This window comes from Mixophyes fleayi, chromosome 9 (assembly GCF_038048845.1).
Source record: "Mixophyes fleayi isolate aMixFle1 chromosome 9, aMixFle1.hap1, whole genome shotgun sequence".
Lineage (NCBI taxonomy): Eukaryota > Metazoa > Chordata > Amphibia > Anura > Limnodynastidae > Mixophyes > Mixophyes fleayi.
In genome coordinates, this window is record NC_134410.1 from 60,881,962 (window position 1) to 60,909,697 (window position 27,736).

Here is a 27,736-nt window from a genome sequence, read left to right on the forward strand (position 1 = left end):
GGAATCTAGGAACCCAAACAAATGCATCTTTTAAAATCATCAATAGACAATCTTGCAGAAGTTGGTTAATCCACCCTCCAATAGAAGTTTGAACCCAAAGTATACATATACATATATCCAGTTTTCCCATACTTAAAAAAAAAATCTAAATATATTCATTGTGATTCACATCTGGTTTTCTACAGCTAATAAACGTAGATTATAATGTTATTTGAATGTGTTACAAAGAGATCATTACATTTATTGAACAAATAATATAAAAATTTGCTTGGGTAGAATAAGTGAGCAAACAGAAAGAAATGCAAAGCAAAATCGTGAAAATGTGGCTGGTTATAAAAGTATAAACCACATCTGGTCTTGAAGGGATTAATGTTACTTGTAAGATCCTACAAAATGCTTTAGAATTGCAGTGGGTACAAAAACAAAACATACAAATCATACACAGAAACAGAAGACATAAATAGGATGATGAGTGCCCTGCTTGTGAGATGTGTGTACAAGAAAATACTATACAAATAAACATACATGATTATTTTATTATCGGGTATATAGTAAATAGCTTTCTATACAGCATTTAAAGCAGAATGTTTACCGAAGTGTTTATAATTTGTTCCTATTTAGATTTATGGTATCTGAAACTTTCTATAAACAGGAAATTTAAAACTATTAACTCCAAGGCAGCGAAGAGAGTGTTTCCTCCTGAGTCAGGTATACTTCTAACCATAGTTTTGTGTACAGGAAACGGTGTAACCAGCGGCACTAGGACTGGCTGGATGAGACAGGTAGAAGGTCCCCTGGAGATGGCTGCACCTGGTGCACAGCTCCCTTGCCTCCATCCTCCCAGTACCCTACCAATCTTTCTATGCAGGAGCCGTCACCTCCACCGGCCACCCCGGGGCCCGCGATCCTATCTGGGGTCATCATTCCATACGAGGACGCAGCGCCTCCCATGGCCAGCGAGGGACTAGCGGAGGAGCTTTGGCTGTACGGAGGTAGGTGCAGCTGTGTGGACAGAGCAGGGCGGGGCGGTGTCAGGTGTACACACACGGTTCTCACTATCACAGCATCAGTCCCGCTGTCTGGGCTTCAGCGATTAGTAAGTACATTGGTGTGTCATTCGGTAGCCGTCCACAGCGTGATAGATACACTGCCCTAAGCACTATACCGCTCCAGCAGGGTGAGATATTGTGAAGCGGCGTCCAGAACATGGGAACCCTGCTTCTCTGCACTTAGTGATAGCTAGTTTGATCACTATAATAGTAGTTTTATATAAAGTTTCCGTACAATATTTGTAAACTATATAAAAGGAGAGCTGTATCACTTAGTCGTGGCGACACACCTCTTCGCCAATAGCATGAGTAATGAAATAATAGCAAAAGATCACAAAAACCAACATGGAGGCTGAAGGATAAAAGCAACAAAGGCAGATATACATATATCATGATATAGTGGAGAGAATATTATGGGGATATCACAAATACTGCCTGAAGGGGAAAGTAAGGGAGTGGAAAGGTTCCCTCTGTACTGGGGTGGCAGTGCATAATAGTGTAGAGCCAGGCTATTACTAAATGATCTTAGGTAGTTGTCTAGGGTCAGGGTTTATGGGGCACCTAAAACACTAAATGAGTGACTTAATGTCACTCATTCAGTGCCTTTATAATACTATGTACCCTCACTATGCATTGGCTACTGACATTAAGGGACAACAACCAGCTGCTTCTTACCTGCTATGGTTTGAGAAGAGGCTGTGATGTCACAGCCCAGCCCCACACTCCCAAGAGGAGAAGATGCTGCCATTGCTCCACACAAGGCAAAAAACGGGGAAGGTTCAATGCCTAGAGGTGGGGGTCAATAAAAGGGTTCTCTCATGGTGTATGCAGGCCACAGGGAACCTGTCTAGTAGGTCAGAAGTAAAGTCACCAAACACTGGGGGAGACCATAATGGGTAGCACAATTTAATCACCTTACTGGGGCCATGTCACTGTTTTTTTTTTTTTTCTTCCATCATTGCTTCTTCCATCTGTTGGTACAGGTTGTGGCTGAAACTTTGTTTTTTCCCCCCCCATTTCCCATGCTTAAGAATGCAAGGAAAGATACATCGAGCAGGTTTGCTCACAGCATTGAGTCAGATAACAGCCTGTGAAGTAGATAACTCCTTGGGCTCCACAAGCTGCTCTCAATTTGACCGTGATGTCGGATGTAAACTTAAACTGGGACGGTATCCGCAGTTTGCTACATCAGGGAATATGTTCTCAGTATAAATGGCCTCCATATATAGTCCCACAGTGGGAATGAGTTAATTTCATTAGTAATACAAAATAGTGATTTAAATTAGTTAATAGTTGTGAATAATTGTATAAATTAAGTTGCTACAAACGTAATATAGAGAAGTTGTTAACACCTTTAAATAAAAAAGTGATGAATTTCAAAAGTTATTCTCTCAAGGTATAAAATACAAGTTAACCCGTTTATGATACTCATGCATTCTAGTCAAATCAAGCTACTTAAGGTGTTAAAAAGGTTCTTGTCATGCATTTGGGGCTAGGCCAGGCCTCCTCAGGGGAAGAGCGTTACTTCCCGACGTAAGCGCCCTTTTTTAACGTGGTTTTGTCCACATGTCACCACCTCATCATTTTTGTCCATCACCTCATCCTTCATCTTCATCGCCACATCCCTAATCTCCATCGTCTTACTGTTCTAAAACCTCTCGATATACAAGGTTTCTGCTAAACACCTTATCGCTGTGCTCAATCAGTCTTCCTTGAAGGGCAGTATTCATAACCTGCACTTTTACATCACTGCTACTCCGTACTCGTGAAAATGCGACATACAATTGTCCATGACCAAAGACAGGCTCTGGTAAATAAATACCCACACGGTCAAGTGTTTGACCCTGTGACTTGTTAATGGTCATAGCAAATGCCGCCTTCAAAGGGAACTGCCGCCGTCTTAGCTTAAACAGCAGTCCTGTTTCGGATGGACATAAGTCAATCCGAGGTATCATCACCTTCTCTCCTTCATCAGGGCCAGTCAAAACTTCTGCTTGTATCACATTCGTTTTCAGTGCTGTCATTACTAATCGAGTGCCATTGCACAGTCCTCTCTTAACATTCAGATTTCTCAATAGCATAATAATGCTTCCAACTTTCAATCTTAATCTGTGCCTTGGCATTCCGGAAGGAGTCAAGAGTTTGAGCCCTCAACTCGTAAATTTAGCCTTTACTACCCCTCCCACGGGGGGAAGGGGGGATGATGGAAGTTAACTGACTTCACTATTATAATTTTTTTGTCAAATAATGTCAGTATACCAAATTTCAGGTCAATTGGATGAGCCCTTTCTGAGAAAATAGTTTTTTCCACACACACACACACACACACACACACACACTAACACACGCCGCTAGGCTTATATATATTAGATAATAACATCTATGATGGTCCTTTTTTTTTTTTTTGAAGTATAGGAAATAAAGATAAAGTACTATATATGCTAATTTAAATGTCTTTATAAAGATACAAAAAACTGTCTGGAGCTTTGATTTTTTTTTTTTTTTTTTTACAAGGTTCTTGTCTCATAGCTAAGACCCATCATTTTATTATCTGCCCTTTACTTGCCATCAAACCATATTTGTCCTTCTAAGAGCACTAGCTTCCCTGAAGTACATTATTTGTGCCCAACATGATCTCCCCCAGTGCTTCTAGTAAATTTACTGAGTTCCTTCCATTCCACTAATTAGGTTATTTGTGGCTAGTCTTACATCATGTTACCTGTGGGGCAAAGGGACGTAAGACTGGCCGGCATGTGGGGATTGAGAGTTAGACTGTCTGCCCGGGGTACATGGGAAATCCCCGTTGGGCCCAGCTACTTGAGGGCCCCACCACCGACCCTGGGCTGATGGGGTTCATACACGGACTAGACACTACACTAGACTTTGTGCATTCCACCACAAAGTCTAGTGGTGCAAGGCTCTCTGCACCTTTAAGCCCTGCTGACATTTACCAATGTTGTTGCGATGCTGCAAATGTAAGAGGAGCCTGGAAGAGTCTGCCTGACTGCAAAGAAGATCACCCAGGGGCCTCCATCCATTTATTAAAGTTGTGCTGTCTGAAGCAAGATACATCTCTGCGCTTTGTGACACATGATTCCCCTGTTGGTAGATTTATTGGCCATACTATATTTGTCTTCCACTATAGTGTTCTCTAGTTACATTATTCCCCAAGGGACACTGTTCATTTAAGGAGTTACTGGTAAAACAAAAACACACACAAAACATACTATAGACAACGAATACAAAAGGGTAATCTTAAACATAAACAATACGATGTGCTTTTGAATGATAATTGTCCATGTTGCACCGTACACAATAATGCGATATTGGACCGAACGTATGTTTATTTTTTTATTGGCCCAGTAATCGGCTGAATATATTGAAGTGTGTACCCAGCCTTAGCGTTGAGGGACTAAAATAAAAAATATTTATTAGTGAAGCCCACCATTCTATATTTAGCTTTTTTTCTCATGAAACACCTGGACAGGAAGTGGAAAATAATTGTATCTCCTTTTGCACAATTTTTAGAAAGCAATATTATAGATTAATGGGCATAGTATTTGTTTTGTATTTATTTTTGGGTCGGGGATAAATATATTGTTTGTTGTTAGAAGTCCTCGATGTATAATCATTTTTAATTTACTTTTGCATCACATGTTTGTATGGAGATATGGATAGATGTTGGTTCTATTTAAAGCACAATTTGCAAAGGGGGTAACTTTCCCTTTCATCAGTCATTAGAGCCAAATAATATTCTAGGCATAATGTCACCACAACTCCCTTTGTGCAGCCTAATAAACACAAATTCCCTTTAGAAAAAGTTGTTTTAGAAAATAATTAATCCCTGTCCCCCTATTAGGCATTGTACTTGACAGTATAAACACCACATATATTCTGGCTTTGAAAATGGGCTTCATTAGTTGTGCAAATTCAATACATAATTAACTGCACTTAAAAGATAACTCCACGTTTAATATTTGTGTTTTTTACTTATAAATTTTAGAATGTATAATAAGCGTTTATACTAGTAAAATCCCACAGCAAACTATGTATGTATTTAACAACAACTGTAAAGAGAGTATTTAGTTACTTGTAAATAGAAGAGCTTTTAAAAATACAATACATATGCTGTCCATCAAGATAGGTCGTATTTTGTAAAAACAGTGGTGTCTGGGTCATATGTGAATGTAAGCAATGTATTATATATTATTTTCAGGTTCTCCCACTCTCACTCATGACGAGGAGAATGGATCGACTCCTGGGTAAGTTCTCTCCTGTGTCTATGTGTGTATATAGATAATATATGTATTTGTGTTTATATATTACATGAACTTGTTATTTTATTGATACAATTTTAGTACTATAAGACATACAGGTCGTACTGTCTAGATTATTTGAAGTCACCTTTGAGTTCTGTGATCTGTGTGGCTACAGGCCTCCTTAGTGATATACAATATTTCTGTATTTTATATTGCAGTAAACCTTATCCGCTGTTTTATTTTTATTTTTCTGCACTGTCAAACTCTTAGGCATACCAGATCATCTGATACATTACAGGATATCTCTAGTGGGAGCCTGGAGCAGAAGGATGGGTCACTGCAGGTAATCCTAACAATGTTCGTTGGTGCGAGTGTGTGTGTGTGTGTGTGGGGGGGGGGGGGGGGGGACTGTTCGAGAGTAAGGCTAGGTACACACTACACAGTTTTCATCCAATAATCGGCTAAATCAGCCGACATACGACCGCTCGTTCAAAAGTCGGGTCAGTATGTGCAGTGACACGATTGTCGAAAGTCTGCCCAAATGGACGATTGTCGCCTCATTTGGTTGGTCGTACCGTTTAATATTTTCGCTCCAATCTCGTTTCCGTTGTGTAGTGTGTATAAACTTCCGACCGATCCACAACAGTGAGTATGAAATTACAGTCATTGCTCACGACAACATGGCTGTAAAAAGTCGCTAAAGGGACGTCCGCTCTTCCCTTTATCGTCCTAAACAAGGCTACTGTATATGCAGTCCATGGACCGAGCGGTCGGAACATCGATCGCATGTTAAATCGATCGGCATAAAAAGTTGGTGGAAAATTCTGTAGTGTGTACCTAGCTTTAGGCCAAAATAAATCCAGATATGTATATAGTCATGGAGTCTGCTTTTTTATTTTCTGGAAGCCCGAAGGGACTCACCCATTGTAATGTCAGCTACAGAGTATTTTGAGGAAAGGGAAACTGTAAATATAATCCTCTTCATTTTTGCCATTGCACCTTGGCCCTCTCATAAGCCGGGGGGAGAACAGGAGGGCCACCATTTAGGATCCGGTGATCTTCATTCCTAAAAAATACAACGCAGACACTTCACCATCATCAAAATTTATTTTTATAGCACTAGCAAATTCCATAGTGCTTTACAATTGGGGACAAACACAGTAATGAACAATACTGGGTAATACAAAGAGGTGAGAAGGCCCTGCTCACAAGCTTGCAATCTATTCAAGATGATTGAACATACAAACACTAATTACTCCAAGGGGTAAATGTATCAAGCTGTGAGTTTCTGACGGATTTGAAAAGTAGAGATTTAATAAACAGTTAGGGGCACCAAAAATCTATAAATCTAAAAGTGAAATAAATAATAATATAATGCTTCTATCAAATATGGCAGAATAAACACTAAAATTCTTGTTGCACAAATATAAGTAAAAATTAGTCGCATAGAATCATAACATCAGAAAATTAAAAACCATAGAACATCTAAAAAAATCAATTATATACCTGGAAACCTCATCTATAACCATAAAAATCCTACCCGATCCACAGTATTATAATATAAAAATGCATATATGTATAAAAATATACAGTTGTTGTAGTATTCATTAGAGCAGGGGTCGGCAACACCCGGCATGCGGGCCAGACATGGCACGCGGACCACTGTTGTCTGGCACACAGAGCTCCACAGCTGCTTCACTAAAGCAGCGAAAGATCGCCGAAAAGGAGTTTTGGCCATCATTAGCTGGTTTAATGAAGTAACTCCCTGGATTCGCATTCGAACGAAAGATGTGTGTGCTGACTCCAAAGGTAAGTATGAGGCACACTATGAACTGGAGGCACATGTAAGCGGCATACTATGTACTGGGGGCACATGTAAGCGGCATACTCTGTACTGGGGGCACATGTAAGCGGCATACTATGTACTGGGGGCACATGTAAGTGGCATACTATGTACTGGGGGCACATGAGCGGCATACTATGTACTGGGGGCACATGTACTGTATGTGGCATACTATGTTTATTTGTAGATCATATTACTATTATGATATTAACACACACATACACACACTTGTTTTTATTGCTTCGTGAGGACGCCTGTCTGGAACATGGCGTATAGGGACACCCCTTTCCTAATGCCCTGTGAACAGAACAATCATAGGGGTATGTGTAGGACGGTTTGTCACTAAAGTTACCATCATGCGATTTACACTTTGACTTTGCATAAAGTACTGACACGGACTGCAAGATGGGGAAAGTGTCATGTAGTTTGACTGTCTGAGACCATCCACATTCTCGCATTTATAATTTAATTCATAACAATGGTAGTGAAAGTTTTGTGTATCCTGGTTATCTGAGGACATCCCCATGCCCGCTTACACCGACACTTAGTCATGCAGGCTACAACCCTGTTCAACCACTGCGCATCATTTCAACAAGTTTGATCCCTCTTTAAAGCTGTTATGTGGTTCTTTATGTAGAATTTCACCCCCAACCAGTTCCGATCTTTCAGTATGGATGGTTCGACCACGAGGCACGCAACACAGTCTCGCTTTCCGGGCACCCGGCATGTCTTTATAAACTTCATCAGGTGTTTCTCCACAGCCTAGACGTCCTCTCCGTCCCAGGATTTTCTCCGCACTTCTTTGCAACCTGAAAGGAAGTAGAGTGGTCCATTATGGCTCTGCAAAATACAGAGAAGGCAAAGTTCTTCTGCCTAGCAAAACTGTGTGCTACACCTACCTGTGGAAGCCATGGCTGGGCACTGGTCCCTTGTTGCCACGTCCATACACCGCCTCTCTTCTGACATGGAAGTGTCGACTAAACACTTGGCCACTTGTCCCTATGTCACGGGGGATTGCTCTTCATCTGACATGTCGCTCTGTAGCTGGACTGGTTCTGAAAAGAAATAGATATGTAAATGACCGAGGTAACAGTCAAAAGCATACATCAAACACCAGATTTTCCACTTACCGTCCGGATCAATGTGCATCTCGTCCAAATTCTTGCCTTTGAATTTGGCCAGTCTGCCACTCTCGAGAGCCATTAACAGTTTGCTGATCTTGGGGAGTTGGAGGGTACCTTCTGGGAGGCGGTAATACTGCTGGTGCACCCTGATGTCATGCCCAAGGAAGCCTGCCAACTGATCCAGTTCTGTGTCGTTTAGGTTGAGGACCTTCGAGAGAGTGGCAATGTGCTTTTGAAGCTTCGTGGAAGACAGCGTGTGGGGGATGCTTGGCCCCACACTCTTGGACAAACAGTAATATGCAATCAGAGCCTCTGCAGTGTGACAAGGCAGCTGCTCTGGCAAACATGTAGTCATTTTGGCTATCCACTCCACATTCGTCACACTTGTCTGCGAGAAGTTCCATTGAAACTTGTATGGCTTGTCAGAAGGATGGGGACTTTTCGCCCTCGTTTTTCTCAGATTTCAATGCGAGTGAAGTGTCGGTAGAGCTTTCTCTCAACCTCGGAAAGTGCTAGGGACACATGTTCGTGGAGATCCGAAGTATCTCTTGAGGAGAAGATAGTCGGCAACACTTTTGTAACTTCCCCTACCCTTCTTCGATTGAACAAGATCACCAGTGCCAGGGTGACTTTTGCAAGTAGTGCCCAGTGGTTAACCGTAGGCTTGGTGGATAGCACATTTCGGTAGGCTTGCTGCTTCTCATCGTGGTACAAGTGCATCTTTTTCATATCTTCCGTGAAAGGTAAGAGGCATGTTCCACTTGGACTCCTTAAGAGTTTTCAAGGCAGCCGATGAGATCAACTTGTTCCATCTCGTCTCATGTAGCTTCCTAAAATTTCATGTCTTTTCAACCGCAGCAGTGCAGCCCTCCATCATGGCTTGAGACTCCACAATGCTCGCTATCTTTTGCAGGCCGTGCCTGACCTTGAGTGCCAGCGAGGGCATCTTAAATGTACCTGTCTCCTCGTCATTGCCAGATACCAGCTTCACAGCATCTACTACGTGCAGAAAGTTCGATGGGGTGGTAAAGTCTTCCATCCTCTCCAAAGGGGTAGCTCTACTGGCCTGTAGCAGTAGCCTGCCCATTTCTCTAAGCTTCTGACAGATGTACTCGTGCCTGCCAACATCTGATCCGACCCGGTTAAACAGATGTTGTCCTATCTGCATGATGCATCAGTCATTTTTTAACTATTTTTGAAAACTACCACTGATGTCAGGTGGAACAGGCTGAGCAAAGGCGCATAGTGACTGGACTCTGTTCTTGCCAGGTGTGAGATTGTTGCCCCTTCGGTTTAGCTTACATCTCTTCATGTGTCGCCAGGTATTTCCTTGCAAACAAGCCCCCTGGCAGGCTACACAGTGCAGGAAGCCTTTAGCATCCATCACTTTGTCTGGAAGTTTGCACGGGACCAGAACGCCATGGCCTGCCCTCATTGCCTCAGCGTTGTGTGCAAAGTTGCCCCTATTGCGAAGATGTGCAATTTTGCATGCACCTTTCTTTCGAGTGCTTGGGGAATTTCAGGGCCCAGGCTACTTCATTCTCATTGCGGTGAACATGCTCCATGTGCCAGGCAATGTTTAACAGGGCTTCTCGCAGTACAGGTAGTACTGCTTTTTGTTATACGCCCTGGAGCCATCATTGTTTCTCGATAGTGTGTGGACAGACACCGCGTCGTCTCTCCAACTCTGTGTTTAAAATCTGGCTAGCAGAAGGTGGAGAATGGTCGTACATAGAACTCATCTCTGGGTACCTGCACTCTGCTGTGCTGGTGGGCAACGGGGCATCACCGCTGGTGTCTAAGCAGCTCTCCTCCGAAGTGTCAGGGGCATAGTCATCTCCACTGCTCTGTGGGCTATAGTTCTCCAACTATAGCTGGTGGGCTCTGTGATGCTTCACTGTCCCCGCTTTACCTTCAGCAGCAGACAGATTTGACTGTGTCTTTACCCGCTTGGTGTGTAAAGCACCGGCAGGTTGCAGTCATTTCCTCTTCCTGCTCCTGCTATACATTTGGACGGTACAATGGCCTCTAGTGGTGGGATGCACACACACTTTCTCCCCTCCACATTGGACACAAGCACACTTTTGTTCTGACAAATGTGACTCGCGGGGACATGCCAGATTTTTATGCTGAGCATATCGGCAGGTCCCCTGCATTGATTAACCTTGAGAAACTTTGTGGGGATCTCCATTTTTGTCCCCGCTGTGACTCAGGTCCCCACAGTGTTAGTGTGTAAACAGGTCAATGTCCCCACAAGCATATGAATGTTAGTATCTCTAGATTTTAGCCAGCACACTGATAGGAAAAGGTTGCCAACCCATACACTAGAGAGTATAATCCTTAGATACAAAAGATATAGTCTTAAGAGTTAATGCATATCCAAACAACGCAGCTAGAGCTGATTAAGTATCAGGAAGTGTGGAGATGTTGTTTTGTTTGTATTTTTGCCTACAGTACGCATTTTCATACTGTGCATGCACACCACAACTTCACACACCTATATCCAGATGTTTGCATATCTGCCACTGATGTCTCCTTAAGCTGGAAGAGGCTAAACGGGGCAGGGATGGAGCGAGCAATTGTAGGCAGAGTATAGTAAGAGTGTATTTTGCGGCACAATTTGGCGTTGTCACAAACGCAGGCCATTCAGGAGGCATATGTTCTGCAGGTGTGGGTGAAAATATACACAATTATGAGGACTATCAGCAGTACTGTGCAGCCGCTTCTGATTTGCTGGTTGCAGATTGACCTCTCCAGGTGATAACACTGAAAACATTAGCATCATAGCTGTATTATATAATGTTTATTTGCATGACTTAATTGACATTTCCATTACAATTGTAACAGGAAAAATCATTCCCAATTTCATTTTTAAAGGGATAAACAACTGATGTGGAGGTGTCGTATTTAATTTTTTTTAATATGGTAAATGTGAGTCACTCTCATTAATAAGACATTATTCTGTCGTGTATCTGTATTATATTATTAGGTTTTACACAAATAGGGTAAGACCACGTCTGCACTGAGTACTGTCGCAAGCTGTCTGACTCTACATACAGATAAATGTAGACACCTTCTTGCCTGTGTCTTTTTCTACATACACCAATGTGCATGTGTGTTCCTCTAAATGAACCCTATAATGTTTTGTTTACTTATTTCATAAAAATTTCAACCTTGCAGTAAACCTAGAAAAACGTTGTCAGGAAGAAGCCCTGTTTCTGTTGCTGAACTTTTTTTTTTTTTTATAGTAATAAAAATGTTTTTTCAAGGGACAATGTGAGTTTTCGTTTTGCTCTGTAGTATTTTTCAAATGTAGACACATGGGGGAATTCAATTCCCCCCGAAGTACCGCCATGCTAAAACTATTACCGTTATTATTGTAATAGTGTGCATAACTACCATTATTATGGTAGTTCTAATGCCTGGAAGCCGGGTTAATATTACCGTAATAACTATAATGCGGCGGTATTTTGGGGGGAATTGAATTCCCCCCTTAATGTATTGCTATTGTAACAAAATATATATTTTAATATGTGTAGCTAGTATTTTCATATACTATTGTTGTTCCTATATAATCCAATAGAAATAAGGGTATGCTGCACACTGTCATGTGTTACAGGGTCAGAGTATGTTTGGTGTGAAGCAGGCGTGAACACAATGTTTCAAGGGTCTTGCGTATAATAATTACATGTTACGAAAAGCGTAATATAGGTTTTGGGCTTATTTTGCCAGCCTGTTGGGGTATTAGTTTTTGTCTTGGGGTTCCTTTTACCCGTCGTTGCTGACTATTCCTATTGGTGCTACCTGGCCATCAAAAGCTCAACTGTATGTGGTGTCCCAAGTTGTAGTAGAATAGACACAGGGCTCATTCACCGGTACCTGGGAGTGCTTGCATCTGGGTGGGGGGTGTAACTGCTGCAGTCCCTATTTGCTGGGGAATGTTGCTGCCCATTGTAAGAACTGACTACTAGCAATTTGGCCATAAGTGTGGCGGTCAAATTGCACTGATTCTGTTGTTGTACACAGAGATCACAATGATTACACATACAATGGGTTAAATACAAATCACTGATCAACAGATTTTACTGCTGTGCCCAATCAAATCTGAGCAGATTTTGACGAGATCTGGGAGCCCATATAGTACTTTGGTTGGTTGGATTGGACAGCATTCGTTTTAGTATACAGTATGTATTTTCCCTTCTTGCCTCTACTACATTGATTTTCTTAGTAAACAGTATAGGCACTGCAACCAGATTCTACAGTAAATAATTTTATAGCATTAGCCCACGGGTCAAAATGAATACTGACCAAGGATATATGCATTACATACTATATTCTCTTAATCTACTGAAATGCGCTATCCATGTTTTCTAATAGGTCACTCAGAGCTGCAGTGAAGATGAAGTTGACAGCGACACAGATAGCGATGATGTGAAGGTTACAATTGGTGACATCCGAACAGGGGCTCCAACCTGCTTGTACGATTTCTCTTTGATTGCTTTGAATAAAAGGGATATTGGGTATCTAAGATATTATATCGCACAGTACAAAGTAAAATTACCATATTGAGATGCACTTAGTTGTTCAGATATGAATTTTTATTCCTAATCTTCAATGAAAAAAAAAATATTTTCACAAAACATACAGAGCAGTGTAACTAAGGAATTTATCAACAATTCTATTTAGAATGTAACAGTGCAGTGAGCAGTGCCATGTAAATGTTGTTCTCTGCATGGAAAGGTCGATTTTGTTTTGTCTGTAAAATCAGCTTTGATGAAATCGAACCTATGTTTTCCCTTTGCTCTGCACACAGTAATCATAGTTCCATGTTTTGATTGGAAATGAATGTCTGGTATTAGTGAGCTAAATAATATACATGAAATCACTGAAATGTGTATGTTTAACTAAATATGTTCATCATGCTCTGACCACCCTGCCACAGGTTGCAGTGTTGGCAGGGACTTACTTCTCTAGAGGATCAGACACAGAGTGAATGACAACTATGGAAATTTGCTTTGCAAAAATGCATTGTATGAATTCATACAAAGGGGCCAGTGATGTCATCAGCTTTTTAACCTGTATCTGATTCTATGAGGGAGTGGTCATAAATATAGGAGAGGTTTATCACCTTCCTGATTCCTACCTGAATTAATTTTTTTGTTTTGTGGTTCAGTGGTCTTAGGCAGGTAACGCAATATTTCCTTGTTTGGAGTTGCTGAGATCAAAGCAGTGTTAATGTGGATTAAAGGTCTGATGGTCCTATAATGTACTATCTATGCCTCATGATGATATGGACATGGCTTGTCATGCATTTACACACCCAGTGAAATTAGCAGAAAATGTAATTTCAAGGGGTTAAGACCAAATACATCTCTTCCCATCTGGAACAGTATTTAATACTGCCCATCTGATTGCTAATATATAATAAGTTGCTCCATTACCTAGTGCTAACCACTAAGCAACATGCTGACCTTGTTTATATAACCCTGGGAATTAAAATGCCAATGATTTGCTCTCAATTAGCTCTTTTCCCAGTAACAGCGATAATCAGAGAACAGAGGCTGATGAAGCCAAACTTAAACCAAAATTAAACATGGATAATGACGACTGGACTATATTAACCAATATCCTAGTTATTCATTATATTGACAGTCTCATTTTAACCAAAATTGGTAAATTTGTTTTGCAGTAAATAAACATAGTTGTGATTATTTTACCATTTTAGTCTGTAGCTTAGCTAGTTTCTTAGCATGCTGTATATAAGTAGTAAGCTTTTTATTCTTTTTCTTTTTTTTTTAATACATGACTACATGTCATAAATAAAAATTAACCTTAATTGTTCTTCTTTTCAGGGGTTCTGCAGGAAATCAAAATGTAAAAGGAGGTAGAGGCTACGGGACAGCTGGTAAAATGTGGTTTCTACTGTAATTTGCTCAATTATATTTTCTGTTTTATGCTGTTTTTTTATTATATTCCATGCTTAATTACTTTGCACTTGTTTCTGTGATATGCATTAATAAGATACATTTATATACTTTCCAATTTATGTGTGTGGCTATTGTAACTTTTGGGGACATCTTATGTAATGTATTCATGCAGCTGTCCTATGGAGTACTAAAGGGAGAGAATACCCTTTTTCTGGGAGTTCAGCCTGCCGCAAACTGCTATAAATATTTATGTCTTCCTGGAAGCATATAGTAGTAGTAGTATATGAATAAATTTGAAAGTTGTATTGATCTTGTAAATATATTAGACGTGCAATTGATTGACGTTCAATATAAGATTAAGTCTTCAGGGGGGGATACTGACCCGTTTTGCAAAAATACCCATTCAACCAACCACAACTTTACTTTTAATGAACTGGCACATTTTTATATAAGGAATTCAACAATTGTACAAATTAATACATTTCTTGTAGGTAAATTGCCACCCAGAGGGATAGACTTTGCTGCTCCAGGATGTATTAATGGACTCCCTGTCATAGAGGTGGATCTGGATTCTTTTGAAGAAAAACCTTGGAGAAAACCAGGTATATAATGAATGTTTATTACTGCAAAAAGTATTCTATATTATGTTGAAATCTACAGGTTTCATAACATTTATCTTACTACTCAAAATATTTCCTACCAAGCTGTTTAGTTTTAGGGGTATATTTACTAAAGTGCAAATTTAAAAAGTGGAGATGTTGCCTATAGCAACCAATCAGATTCTAGTTATAATTTGTTTAGTACACTCTACAAATTGACAGCTAGAATCTCATTGGTTGCTATAGGCAACATCTCCACTTTTTCAAAACCGCGGTTTAGGAAATATACCCATTAGTCTGCATGATCTTCTCTGACTATACCTATTGTATATTTGGCAATTGCAAATCCTATTTTTAATTTTGTACATGTCTCCATTTTCTATTCATTATAGTTTTAAAAATAATATGTTTAATATGTAGACCATAGTAAAGGTATTAAACTAAGTTAATTATTAATGATGTCATTAAACTACAAAAGCATGTTGAAGAAAACTATTCCTACTATCTATTAATACAAAATATATGGTAGTGCGGGTTGTTTCAAGTTAAGTACATGGCAATACTGTATTTTTATATTTCACACTATTTCCCAATTCTAATTTGTTTGATCAGTGATGAGAAACCTTACATGCCCCCTCAGACTTTGCCCACAGGGCCCCACAGATCTCCCCACACTAACCTGCACAGCCGAAACCAGCAGAGGAAGATGCTCTGCATTCTCATCCTCTAATTGTGTAACTTCCCTGCAGTGGCCCAGAGGCGACCTGTTACCCACCATTGTGTCACATGGATTGTACAGTTCAGGACAACTCCTCTTCACTTACCTGGAAATCTCTCAATGCTTGGAAGGACTGGAGCAGCTAAGATCATTCATGACACTATAGAGGAGAGGGTGTGAATGCAGGCAGCATCTGATTGGCTGATCTCAACACTTTCAATCTTGCCCTCTTCACTTGCACAACTAATGTCTCTAGCTGTTTTAATGTTTCTGACTGCTCCAGTCCTCCAAGCAATTATTATTGAGTCCTCCAGGATACAGTTTGGGCACAGGTGATAGTTTTAAGGTAGAGTGGATATTTAACTAAACTACTACATGGCTACCAGTACTTGGCACAGCTAAATAGATGTTTTGCTTTTATTCAGTTCTCTATTTATATTGTTTTTTTTGGTTGTTTGTTTATTTTAAGGTGCTGACCTTTCTGATTACTTCAATTATGGGTTTAATGAAGCAACGTGGAAAGTGTATTGTGAGAAGCAGAGGAGGCTTCAGTTTGGACTGGACAACATATATCACCCACACAGCAAGGAGAACAAAATAACTGTACAGTAAATTTCACATAAAATCGGCTATGAGTGAATATATATGTATAGAATTATGTGAACCTTCCTTTCTAAGCTTCAGCAACCTGTTGCTCTCCAGCTGTTGTGGAATTACAAGACCCACTTTGTCCTGCCAGCCATGATAATTTGGGCACTAGGGGTCTCTCATCCTTTGGTGTCTATATTTAATATTCCATTTCACATCAGTCATGGAACCAATACACCATACCAGCTGCCGAAACCATAGAACCAAAAGTTTTTGGAGCAGAATAATATCTGTCCTTATGTTCAACTAAGTGTTTTTATAGTAATTGATCCTACAAATAGGCACATTTCCAATGGAAGAGATACCACTCTTAATATATTCTGCTATACCTCCCCACTCCACTTTTTGGCTGAGATTATTGTATGTGTGTATGATTCATAAAACTCTGTATACCAAATAATATCCTATTATATGCCATTCATGTTCTGTGTTAATTTGGAAAAATGCAAGAATACCACCTAAAATCCTTTCAAGGAATGAGCTTTAATCAAAAAAATTAGCACTCACATTGGTTCCTAGGTATATAGTGCATGCACTGGGACTAAAAATCAGCTCTGGGATTTAAAACACACAGGCCCAGGTGGGCTCCATGCACGATATTGTTGCATGCTGAAGTGACGTTGCTGGTGCAGTGCAACATGAAGCATCAGCACAAACTTGTGTATCACGCTTTTTCTGCCCACCCTGATCAATTCTCTTATTGTGCAAATCACCTGGAGCACTGTGAAAATGCACAAAACCATAATGTTTTAAAATATATATAGTTAAAATACAATGTATAATGTGTCCATGCTACTTCCCCCTGAACCATATAAGACAGTAATTTTTTTTGAGACATAATGGCCATTGTCATTTATTGAATCATAACATACTATATGTAAGCCACAGCATCAAACAAAAAATAACTTAAGTATTTTAAATAACAAGTATAATTAACATGTAAAACATTGCACAGAACTGCAATAAAGTACATATTTACTGCAAGTTAAACAAACCATAAGTCAGCAGCCCCTCCAACATGACTCCTTCCACCAGGTACAAGAGGCTCTGCTCCTGGACTTCCCACATCCTTTATGACTACTGTCACCTTTGATAACTTTTATTAGGTATATTTAATACAGAATTAAATTACCTTCAAGTATTAAAATAATCCAAAGAGACCTATTTGGAAATCACATGGTAAGAATAAGCTTAAGCAATATCTAAAGGATACAACATTGTACTGAATTATAAAACGGTGTATTGCTTCTGATCTCTCCAGTGTTGACGAGGAGTGATATAAATGTTGTATCCTTTACATATCACTTAAGCTTATTTTTACCTTGTGATTTCCCCCCATAGAAGAGCTAACCCTAACATCCCTGCAAAATATGTGGGCATGGTGAGCTTTTAAGGAATGTGTTGACTTCACAGGACTTCACTCTTTTCTGCAACTGTTGATTATGCCTTTCACATCAAGACTCATGAGAATGTCTTTTTCTGTAGCCATCAGCATGAAAGAATCCAAATGGTCCTAGGATACAGTATTCCTCAGTTGATTCTTAATCCTCCCCCCTGCAGACATTTTCACTCACTCTTACTTCCCCCTTTTTTACTTACTCTCTTTCCCCCCCCCCTGCAGTACCTGTCACTATCCCCCCTGCACCATTTTCCCTATCCCCGAAAGGAATGCAAAAAAAAAGAATAGAGACTCCTTGAGAACACCACTGTGGATAACTCACCTCAGCACTCTGCGCTCTCAACAGACCGTGGATTGCTAAGGCTCCTGCGCAGCTGCGCATGACGTCACATCGAGCACCCGCGCGAAAGTAAAAGTAGCGGGACTCAGAAGCGCAGGGATCCGGACATGCCCTTCTGGCAAATGCCAGATTGTCAGTCCAGCCCTGGCATGCATAGATACAGTCCCATTTTTTTCTTGTGTGCATTATAGTCTTCAGTCAACCAATCATAGGCCTGTGGAACATTCTGGATACTTTGCAGATAATTTTTCCCCACAGGTGTCATGCAACCTGCAGTTTTATTTTCAAACCAAGTGAAGTTACTAGTAATATGATCTCATGGTGTATGTGTCACAACTCCTAGTCAAATGTAGACTTCACCTTGCCCTTTTCTAAGTATGAATCCTGCCATCCCAAACAATGGTAATAAATTGATGCTATTTGGTAAGTTAACAAATGTTTGAAAGGAGTCTTGCAGAATCCCTCACAGGGTCTGTTTAATGTATGTTACTAATATATGTAATTTGTATGTTCTCCTAAACATTGAAGGATTTTTTTGAAATGTATAAAATAAATCATATTTTACATTTTAGAATTTCTGTTGCTATTTGTATTTATTTTGTAGTCCCTTGTCAAGCAAATCTTTTTTGTTTCACAAAGTAAAGTTTGTATTTTACACACACAGGTGCAGCAAGGCAGAATGGGTAATGCTGAGAAAGTAGAAGAAAATGGTTGTCAAAATACTGATTTGTTTAAAAGTCCGGTTTGCGTAGAAGGAAAACGAATACTAGAAACCTCCCCAAATGGGTAAAGATAACTTCTTTATATAAATAATAATAATAGAACTCAAACGTGTTCAATACAAATTAGTTGGTCAGACTTAAAGTTTTTAGTTATTTTCATTTTTTTTTTATATTTTTATTTCTTTTCTGTCACAATTGTACTTTTAACTGGAAAATGGAACATTCTGCAACCAATAAAAGACCTGCAATTTTTTTTTTCTCTCTCCACTCCCAGTTTGATACCTACTAGTCTTCTTGATCTGAACTCCTCACAAACATGCCTATCCATGTGTTCTGCTGTAAATAGCTACACTAACCAGCAGTTAGGCTAGGTACACACTGTAGAATTTTCCGACAAACGTGTTATCTACAACGATTTTACTAACAACTGAAGGTCCGATCGCTCGGGTAATTTATGTATACACACTAGACACGTTTTAAACACTTAATGAAAGACCGTCAGGGCAGTGACTTTTAACAGTCATATTGTCGTGTTAAAAGATTTGGTTTTTGTACACACTGAAACTATATGTGTGGTCCTTGTAGCGAGATCACCAAGAAATTTAAATAATGGGCCGAGCATGTCAATTAATGTTCAGTATGTTCAGCTAATTACCAATTCACTGATGTGCGGACACCGCACTACGTGGGAGACGTACAAGCATCAGCAATTTACATACACACATCCCCAAAAGGAGTCGCAGCTTTAGGAACTTTCGACAGTTAATCGTGGATCGATTGCAAACTTATACACATTACATGATTGTAAGGTGATTGGATCGAGATTATTAAGCAGTACGACCAACCAAATGAACCGACAAACGGCACTTTGGAGCGGCTTTCGACCATCATGTAATTATACACCCTAAGCCAACATCCGAACGAACGGTCGTATGTCGGCTGTTTTGCTCGATGATTGGACAAAAAAGCTCCAGTGTGTACCCAGCCTTAGTTAGAACAACTTGTTTTCCTAGACAGCATTTCTTTTCCACCATACCTATTTCCCAGTCATTTACTCTCTTGTAAATATAGCTATTCATTGTGATATGTACTATGAAGAACACTCTATGTGGTTTATTTTTAGGAAACAGGGTGGGGCCATTCATGAAATTGGTGGAGAGATCTGTAATATCACCAGAGTTGAAGGCAGGAGATGGGACATTCCAGAGTCAGATGACCTTCCCATTGAGGTAACAAGACTGACTGCAAATTTATTTCACCAATATTTAGGTCAATTGTAAAAAAAATCCACACGAGGTGCCACCGGAACGGGCGCGAGACACCTCGCACACATTGGAAATAACGCAGTAGCAGTGAAAATGCACTCTGAGGAACATTGCAGCCAATTGAATCTGTTATTGGTTACCCTTGCTGTAAGGTTGTAGGTATAAGTTGATGTATGTTGCTGTATTAATGTTAATATTTTTGTACAGCACTACATGGTAAATGCTACTGTCACAATCCGCATCTGCTGTCCTAGTTAAAGTCATTATCCAAGGTACATATGGACCATATATGGATGAGTGATTCCAGATATAATCTAGAATACATTTTTTGTTTTGCACATACGAAGCAGCTGGATGTTCCTGGTATATCCTATTTTAGTACATTGTATTTTTGAACTAGTATCCTGTAGATATGATCTTAATTTTAAATGTTTATTTCCTCCTAAAGGTGGTTGGAAATCAGGAATACAAACCCCGTTCCATGACGCAGCATCAACAGCCTCCTCCACCTCTTCTACCTCCACCAACCATTGCCCCAAATCATCCACCATTCAATAGACTTCCTCCGCCTCCCCTTTTCTTCCAGCGTCCCCCTCCGGGCACCCAGCTCCCACCAGCCTTGCCCCCTCCAGGTGACTATAAGCCCACGGATAATAGGCTACTACATAGCACAAATTTTAGTAAATGGAGAAAATGTCACAGTATAGACTTAGCCTTGCTTAATCAATCAAGATTAATAAATATTCTCATGTTTAATACACATTGACATATTTATGAGTCTGATTCGCTGTCGCTCAGCTAGGAGCTTTGTTTATGCTATAATAGATTTATATCTCTGACATGTTTGTTATATATTCTTGGCATAATTACAAATATGTGTGATCCTCTAGCACATTAAATTCAATCTTTAGCTTTTCATTATTTTGCAGTATTACTCTACTGACTATGTACCTCATTGTTTCCTTATTGTTTTTATTTCATTTAGATATACTGTTATGTTTGCTTGTATCTACTTGTTGTTTGCATATAATTCCAAAATCCTTGCTTTTATATTCATCTACCTACCTGCAGTTATATTCAGCAATAAGTACTGTTGGAGTCTGTGCATCAATGTACATTTTCACTGTTTTGGCTTGTTGAATTTCTAGCACTACTCCCTCCGCCACTTATACCCCCACCTACTATACACATCCCACCCCCCAATGGGTAAGTTTTAGTTCTTGTCTGTAACTTCATTTCTTACTGTAATGTGTTTTTTTGTTTTTGTTTGTTTTTTAATAATAAGTTGTTGTGGCATTTCTTTTAAAGACCCCCTGTTACCTATAACAGTAGACCACCACCTAGCCACAGTTACTTCTCTTCCGGTGAGTAATAATTTTCTTCCATTGATGGCTTTATTATATTATAGCTCGTTGGGTTATTACTGGTTGCACTTGCCCAGTTAGTCGGTCTAGTTGCTTACTGCATTGAAAACTGAAGTTACACCCACTTAATGTTGATACATTCATGTCTGCTTCTCCTACAATTAAAAATAAATACATGGAGGGAATTTTTATATTATAGCAAACTGAAAATATATGGCAGATATGAGTCTATAAAATAAAGCCCATGCGATTCCCATGTATTGCTTACACTGTTTTTGTTTTACAATAGAATTCCATTATAGTTTTATCCTGGGGGGACACTGCTCACCTTGGGGTATAGAGGGCTCTGTGGGAGTAATGACACTAAAAAAAACCTGTCTAGCCTGCTCCCCTCCCCTCTGTGCCCCCTCCACAGGAAGAGCTCAGTTTATTTACTAATCAAACCACAATAGAGGGTGAAAACACAACCAACAGAACTGTCAGAACAAAGGGTGGGAGCGCAGTGTCCCCTAACTCGTGTTCAGAGAGGGAGATTTTATGATAAGTACAAAAATCCTATTTTCTCTTTCACACTAGTTTGGGAACACTGCTCACCTTGGGGACGTTCCAAAGCTGCCCCTATGGGTGGGAATGCTCAGAATGAGCGGCACGTAAAACTTTACGTACAAAACTTGCGTCTTTTGAAGCAAAGACATGGAAACAATAAAACCTGGTGAATGTATGAACAGAAGACCAAGTAGCTGCCCTACACAACTGCTCAGCCGAGGCCCCATGCCATGCCACTCAAGAGACGCTAACCGACCTCGTGGAATGAGCTGTAAGACCTTAAGTAACCTGAGAGACCTCTGAAATGTACGCCTGCCGGATAGTAGCGGTGATTCTTCTAGCCACCGTCTGCTTTGTTGTCGGCCATCCACGTTAACGATCGTCATACAGGACTAGAAGAATCCTGACCAGGCGCCAGCGAATCCTGAGGAAGAACCGGCAGAACAATATCCTGATTTATATGAAACCTCGAGACCAACTTTGGTTAAAACAAAGGCTTAGTTCTAAGCACCGCACGATCATCATGGAAAATCAGAACAGGAGCCTGACACGACAGGGCTGTCAACTCCGAAACCCATCTGGCCAAAGCAATGGGCAGCAAAAAGGTCACTTTTCACGAGAGAAGTTTAAAAGAAACAGACTTCAAAGGTTTAAAGGGCGACTTTTTAACTGCCGAAAGGACCAAGTTTAGGTACCACGGAGCCACTGGTGGAACAAAAGTCGATTGTACATGAAGTACACCCTGTAGAAGAGTCTGCACCTCCGGTAACAGAGCAATACTTTTCTGAAAATACACCGACAACGCCGCTATCTGCACCTTAAGGGACAACAACTTCAATCCGTTGTCCAGACCATCTTACAGAAAAGCCAACACCCTGGCTAAATAAAAAGAAATGGTAGCACTTTGATCTTCTCACACCAACATATATATGCTTTCCAAATGCGGGGATAAATGTTGATGACTGTTTTCTCGCCTGGATCATGGTTTTAACCACACTCTTTAAAAACCCTTTTTCAGAATCAAGGATTCAACCTCCAATCCGACAAAGCCAGTCGATCTAGGTCCCGATGAAAGAATGGACCTTGACTGAAAAGATCCTTCCTGAGAGGCAGACGCCAAGGTCGATCCACCGATATGTCTAGAATATCTGAGTACTACGCGCTTCTCGGCCAATCTGGTGCCAGTAGAATCACTGGAACCCTTTCGCCTTTCACTTCCTGCAATATCCGTGGCAGCATTGGAAGTGGAGGCTAAAGGTACACCAACTTGAAGTTCCAGTGTACCATCATAGCATCCACTAAGAACGCCTGAGGGTCTCTTGACCTGGCACAATACCTTTCTACCTTGCGGTTTTGCCGCGAGGCCATCATGTCTATTTCTTGCTGACCCCACCGGAGGACTATTTGAGAAAACACCTGTGGATGGAGCGACCATTCGCCTGGGTGAAGTGCATGCCGACTTAAGTAGTCTGCCTGCCAGTTGTCCACTCCCGGATTGAACACCGCTGAAATTGCAGTAACCTGTTATTCCGCCAATTTCATGAGCTTTGACACTTCCTTCATGGCAAGAGGACTCCTTGTTCCTCCTTGATGATTTATGTAAGCTACCGCCGTGGCATTGTCCAACTGTATTCGGATCAGGCGAGGTGCCAGGAAGGACTGTGTGTGAAATAGAGCATTGAATACTGCCTGTAGTTCCAGAACATTTATGGGTAACCGTGCTTCCTCCGGCGTCCAGGTCCCTTGCAATCAGAGGTGGAGTGACTGCACCCCACCCCAACAAGCTGGCATCCGTCATTACCATGGTCCAGTCCCACACCGAGAAAGGACGCCCCTGTGTTAGGATGTCCCTCCTCAGCCACCAGAGAAGAGACAGGTATGTTGTCTGCGACAACTGAAAGAACTGCCTTTCTAAGCGGTGATCCGACCTTGACCACTTTGCCAGAATCTCCTGTTGAAACTTGTGCGAATGCAAACAAGCAAACTGCAGAGCCTCGAACGAGGAAACTATGCGACCCAGTAGCTTCATACACGGAAGTACTGAGATGCGATTTAGAGAGAAAATATCTTCCGTGACTTTACTGCCCCCTGCAAAGCCTGTCTTTTCTCTGATTCCCTGGGAAAAGCTGTAGTCATGAAAGGCTGTGCAGGTGCTCCCACTAGGCCCAAGATGTATCCCCTGGACACTATACCTTTCACCCAGGCGTCTGTTGTGGACCTTAGCCACTGCACCTGAAAGAGGCACGCTCCCACCATCGGAGCCCCCTGTGGAGGATGCAAGAAGTCATGCTGCTTGTTTGTCTGCTGGCTTATGGGCAGGGGGACATACTGTCCAGGCCTGTCTGCCTCTTTGCCCCCTTCCCCTTGTAACCGGGGCTTGGCTTCTGGAAGAACCACCTCTGAGCGACCAACAAACCAAAAGGAGTGAAAACGCCTCCCTTTTGCTTTTGGCGCAGCTACCGGAAGAAGAGCGCTCTTCCCCCCCTGTGGCCTGAGCGATGAATTTGTTTAAAAGAGAACCAAACAAAGCTGCTCCGTCATGTGGGACAGATTACAAAGCTTTCTTGGAATCAGCATACGCCTCCCAAGATCTTAATCACCATGTGTGCCTAGCTGCCACTGCTAAGGAAGAGGTTTTTGACAACCCCTGACCTGCATCCAGAACCGCATTTACTAAAAACCCAGCAGCATTTTTAATATGCTCTGCCAGAGGAGCCAACTCAGTTCTAGCCATGCCAGACTCAATTCCTGCATGAAGGGTAGTGGCCCATTTTTCAACAGCTTTAACAACCCAAGCCGGGCGCAGGGACACCCCAGATGCTAAATAAATCAATTTCAAAATTGCTTCACACTTTTTGTCAGTACTGTCTATAAGCGACCAGTAGACTTCGCCAAGTGTTCAATAGGAGCATTGATACTGGGATGAGTTTCCCATGATCCTACCTCCGAATCTGGAAAAGGGTAGAAAAGTTTGTATTGTCTGGAAATCTGAAATTTATTTTCAGGCTTAAGTGTGGCCTCGTCCCAAATTTCCAACAGTTGTGCAGAAAGAGTCAAGAAAACCGTTCTTTTCTTTGCCCTTTTAAACATGGAGGCCTGTGATACAGATTGTTTCCCATCCAATATGTTAAGAACCTGTCGCACTGCCAGGATAAGGTCCTCAATGCCCTGTCTATTGGACATATCCTCCTCCATCTGTGGGCAAATCCTCATAGTCAGCACTCTGGCCTAGTGGTTAGCACTTCTGCCTTACAGCACTAGGGTCATGAGTTCGATTTCCGACCATGGCCTTATCTGTGTGGAGTTTGTATGTTCTCCCTGTGTTTGCGGGGGTTTCCTCCGGGTGCTCCGGTTTCCTCCCACACGCCAAAAACATACTAGTAGGTTAATTGGCTGCTATCAAAACTGACCCTAGTCTCTCTCTCTCCGTGTGAGTGTGTGTCTATATTAGGGAATTTAGACTGTAAGCTCCAATGCGGCATGGACTGATGTGAATGAGTTCTCTGTACAGCGCTGCGGAATCAGTGGCGCTGTATATATAAATGATGATGATAGTCAGAATCCTCTAGAACATCACCATCTCCCAATTCAGATGGATCTGTGTCCAAATCTACTAACTCCTGGGCAATAGGCAGATCCAAGCGTTTACGCCGTTCACCTGCCATACTCAAATGGAACAATTTTTGAAGGGAATTAGACACACTGGTCAACCCCTGCATAGACCCTTCCAAACTACTCATCCAAACAGGCTCCTGGGAGACCCCTGGACCACCCTGCAGCAACTGAGACGTCTGTTGCGAAGGAATGTCATTCTGAGGACTGTGTACTCGGAGAAGAGGAAAAGGTATCAGCACCTACCATCCCCAGGCATGGGTTGCCTCTCCTTAATTTGGCAATAGACCGTGCCATCTCCTTATCCCATGCTGGTTCCACAATGTCCGCAGCATCCGCAGACAAGTAAGTGCCCGCCCAGGTCCTCTGCCTCACATACCGTGGGGCACAGGCCCCCCTGGTCTGACCGTCCACCAGGCAATTTGGACTCACACCTAGTACAGGTGTAGTACATTACAGAGACAGCCTTGGATTTGGCCCCGGTCCCTCTTTCTGACATATTGCAAAACAGAAAGATAAATGAGAGACACACTGTAGAACTATCTTATAACAAAGAATTAACTGTACAGTATATGGCACACTGTAACACTATAGAAATACACAATAATACAGTGCTTCAGCTAAGACTCCAACCAGAAGTGTTCTGTAATGTACCCCCACAGGATGTACAGCAGATAGAAAACACAAACACTGAAAGAGATATAAGAAACAGCAAAGGGTTGTGTCTGTGTCTGAGTGTCCTGAAGGCAGAGTGGGAAATGGCTGATAAGAGGCCTGGAAAAAACAGGTGAGTTAATTATTACCTAACCACACCCACTTAACTCTGCTGGCCTGCACAAAATCAGCAAAAAACATACATTTGTAATTGCAGTAAAAAACACACATCAGACCCTTGTGAGGACTGCGCTCCAGCGACAGCTCCCCACCAGCATAATATGCCTCACTACTGGTTTGCACCGCAACTTCTCCTCCAAATGCCGACAGACAGGCTGGGAAACAGGACCGCAAGCAGGTCCACCTCCACAGCAGTCACGGGCGACCGCGGCTCCCGGGATGGCCCGCATTGCCTCCCTGGAAGCGGCTGGGTCCTGGACACTACCGAAGGGCCAGGTGACCCTTTTGCCAGGGAGCCCTACATAAATCAGGTGGGGCAGCACTAAAGCGTCTCAAAGTGCCCTACTCTGTAGGCACTAAGAAAAAAACTGAGCTCTTTCTGTGGAGGGGACATGGAGGGGAGCAGGCTAGACAAGTGTTTTTTGTTACATTACTCCCACAGCGCCCTCTATACCCCAAGGTGAGCAGTGTCCCCCAACTAGTGTGAAGGAGAAATGGCATGTATTCAATATTTTATGGTACAATACTTTTAGAAGTGATATTTGCAATAGAGGATGTATTGAATAACCTTTGTTTCATTTCCCTTTTTTTCTTTAGTTTTTTATTGTACTTATTATAATATCTAGCTTTTCATCGAGTGTCTTTCTAATTAGTTCCCTATAAAACATGACTTTCAATGATCTTTTCAGTGTATTGATCAATTTGTGCCGGATCCCCATTAAATTCTTAAATGCATAATTTTTTATTTTTTTTGGTAGCTTAAAGACCTTTTCCATGCAGATATTTTCTTAAGTTGCTTTCTGAACATAATAAAATTCAAGAAGACCATTGGAGTAATAGCATGGCATAGAGATCTATTGTCCTCTTCACACTGACAGACCTGAAATACACATCTGTCATTCCCGAGAGAGAAAACTACATCATCTTCTTGAGATGTCTACCACTGCCGTGTGTATGGACTGCATAGGCAGACATTTGTGTACTAAGATTGTTTGAATGTAAACCATTATCAAGGCAGATATTTAATACTCAATACAATATCGGTGTGTGTGCTCGCTTTCAACTTTTTGTACACTTATCATCAAGTTTAACTTTGATGGTTTCAGGCTTGTAAAACTAGAATTCTTGTGGTCGTATCCTTGCAGGGCCAGGTATGATGAATTACCATCCTGTCTCCAATGCTCAGAGCTCTTGGGTGACCACATTAGACAAAGGTACCAACAGTCTAAGAGGAAATGACTGGACACCAAGGAGACAGCGTGAGCGTGAGATGGACAGTGTGAGGAACCAGAATAACTATAAGATGTAGGTCTCTTCTATGTTTACTTTATTTATGTATTTTGTAGGACCAGTGTAGCCAAGACAAAAGCAAGCACTGTCTTATGCTGTTTTAGGTGCATTTGTTTATGGTCCATTCTCCAGAATTTGTTACACACTGATGTGCCAAACATAAATTGGGTCAGACTAAAAGAAACCTGTAGCCAATC

The 27,736-nt window shown here is 41.3% G+C and overlaps 1 pseudogene; it reads left to right on the forward strand.

Moving 5' to 3' along the window:
- Window positions 1-816: 816 nt before the first annotated feature.
- LOC142101608 (uncharacterized) overlaps window positions 817-27,736 on the forward strand; it is a 32,465-nt pseudogene continuing 5,545 nt past the window's right edge.